General features: G+C 34.9%; 1 pseudogene; it reads right to left on the reverse strand.

The window, feature by feature from the left end:
* Positions 1 to 2,026: 2,026 nt before the first annotated feature.
* Positions 2,027 to 2,333, reverse strand: LOC111140704 (annotated as a pseudogene).
* Between the last annotated feature and the right edge of the window lie 418 nt (positions 2,334 to 2,751).

Below are 2,751 nucleotides of genomic sequence, written 5' to 3' on the forward strand. Positions count from 1 at the left end.
AGTTAGAATGAGAGAGAACAACCAGGGGGAGCAGCAGAGAAAGAGGGAGAAGCAGGCTCCCCACTGAGCAGGGAACCCACCATGGGACTCATTCCTAGGACCCCAAGATCAATGACCTGAGCCAAAGGCAGATTCTTAACTGACTGAGCCACCCAGGCACCCCAAGAATCGCATTTTTAAATCACCATCATTTCCCTAGCACAGAAAATGTCTGGTAGCAAACTACTGAGAAATGAATGAGTGAATTGTCACATAGTAAGAACTGTATAAATGGTGGTCAGCATAGTATTTTTTCTTCTCTAGCTTAATACTATGCTAACTTATGGTTTCTGAAATTTCAGATGGGCGTAGTTTTCATGTGATCACTACATGCTTATACATTAACCATATGTGACTACTCCCTAATGGATCTAGCATTACAGTGTGAAAACCATGTCTAACTGAACCTGGAATAAGTCAAATATTTCATAAATCCACTAAAGGCTTAGGGGAATGGATATACAAAAACCATGAAACAGAATGAGAAAAATTTCTACAGGAACCCAAGCTTAATTTCTAAAAAGTGCCCATTTTGATGGAGATACCTGGGGTGACTATTTACCTCAAGCTATACCAAATACAGATTTGGACAACCATAATTTTACTGTGCTATTATCATATTTTTGTTGGGCCTGAGTGCTGCTGTCTTTCACAAGTTTCCCCTTTCAGTGCTTTTATTTTTTTTAAATAGCCCTTCAGATTTGATAACATCCAGAATACTAAAAGGCCTTAGGTAGAGAAGAGCTATCAGGATTGTGCTTCTTTATGAGAGGTTAAATTCTCCCAAGCAAGCTCTGGTAGTGGAACATATTGAACCAGAGGAGCAAAGTATTTTAGACACTGTATGTTTTCAGGTACTCAGCTCAAAGTATCAAAATGCAATAGGATAAGTTACTTATAAATTCAGCAGAAGAGAACCAGATGAATATCAAAAAGCAAGTATTGAACTGAAAGCTTGTCAGCACCCAAATGGATAGCTAAAAAGGATGAAGACTAACTATACACACCACTTGAGCTTAAACACAGAATATAAATTGATCTAACTCCCTTGAGAATGAGTTAAAGAGGGGAAGAAAAGAAAGAAAAGGAGCAAGAAGAATAGGAGGATATATATGTACATGCATGTGTCTGTAGATACATACATACACAATTTATAGCGATAATACAATACTGCTGAACCAGATAAAGGGAAAATCATGTATATGAAAGAGGAAGACATAGTTTCAATATTTTTTGAAGAAACCTGAAGAAAATCTCAGAAAATACACTTATTATCCACTGTCTACAGCCATTCCAGCTATGAAATAGGAAAATGTCATGAGAAGAATAAATTCAGAAATAAAAATATCATGAGATTAAATTGAGAAGTGGATGACCCAAGAAAAGGCAAAAAAATAAAGATGTAGCAGCAAAGTGAAAATCCACAATGATGACTCTAAGGAAAGAATTGTTACTATGAAGCATCAGAGTTGCAAAGACCAAATTTGAGAGACACTCTTAGATGCAGTACAAAAGGCTGAAGAGAAAAAATAATGACAAAGAATATGATCAATATGGAGAGAAAAGCTTCTTGATTCATTTTAAAAAATAACTGTGTACATGAGAACCATAAAATTGAACAGAGGAAATGATAATACCCAGTATTAAAGAAAGTAATCATAAGCTGAAAAAAGATCTGACCATCAAGATTGAAAAGCTCACCTTGCTCTAGGCAAAAATCAATGAAAAGAGAGCCACGAATTAGATATGTTTGACAAATATTTGGATTATAAGGGTAGAGAATAAAATTCATTGGCTTTAGAGTGAAAAAAAAATTACTGAGGATAGAAGTTAGATTGGTCTCAGATATCCTCTCTTTATTTTTATTTTAGTTTGGATACCATTGGTTTATTAAAAAAGAGAGACTTGAAAATTATTTACATGAAAGATTTCACAACTTCACTGAAATAGTCAGGTTCACTTCATGCCATTTCAATAATGATTTATTTCAGTCTACATACTTCCTGAAAATGTCTCTGTCTCTAAATAAGAAATAATGCATGCCATCTAGAACTACTTTGGTTCTCCATATTCAGAGAGAACTTTATCTCCAACTTTCACACTAACTGGTTGAATTTCTCCACGCTTTCCTTTAGGGCCAGATCCACCAGCTTTTACTATTGTTGCTTGCAATACTTTTCCTTGAGATTTTTCTGGAAGCATAATGCTTCATTTGGTTACAGTTTTGGCTGCACCCCTTTCCACTAAATGTGGTCAAAGAGTGGAAGAAACATTCTAAATGCCTGTCCTGCCATGACTTTGGCTGATGCAATTCTTACACTACCCTGGAGCTGCCATGGCCACAAGGAGATTGCCCCATATTTGGTGGCCCCTCCATCTGATTGAAGACCCCAAGTTATAGGATAGGGTAACAAATTTGGCCTACAGAGTAAGAGAAAAGAATTAAAGGAGAGATGTAAAGAAACATAAGACACAAAGATCATAAAATAAATTGAGAAAGACTTAAGATAAAAATTATGAAAATGTAAATGAATTTTAAACCCTTTTTTAAAAGTTAAATAATATGTAAGGTAAAATAACAAGTTTTAATCTCATAGTAACTTTGAGGAATCCATATAAAATGGTACACAAAGATTAAACATTAAAAATTGATAAAAGCATATTAGGTAAGTACAAAAGTGAAACCAAATATAAAACGACTCAGGCATTAAG

Source organism: Enhydra lutris, unplaced genomic scaffold (genome assembly GCF_002288905.1).
Source record: "Enhydra lutris kenyoni isolate GAN:26980312 unplaced genomic scaffold, ASM228890v2 scaffoldscaffold4, whole genome shotgun sequence".
In the NCBI taxonomy this organism is placed as follows: Eukaryota; Metazoa; Chordata; class Mammalia; order Carnivora; family Mustelidae; genus Enhydra; species Enhydra lutris.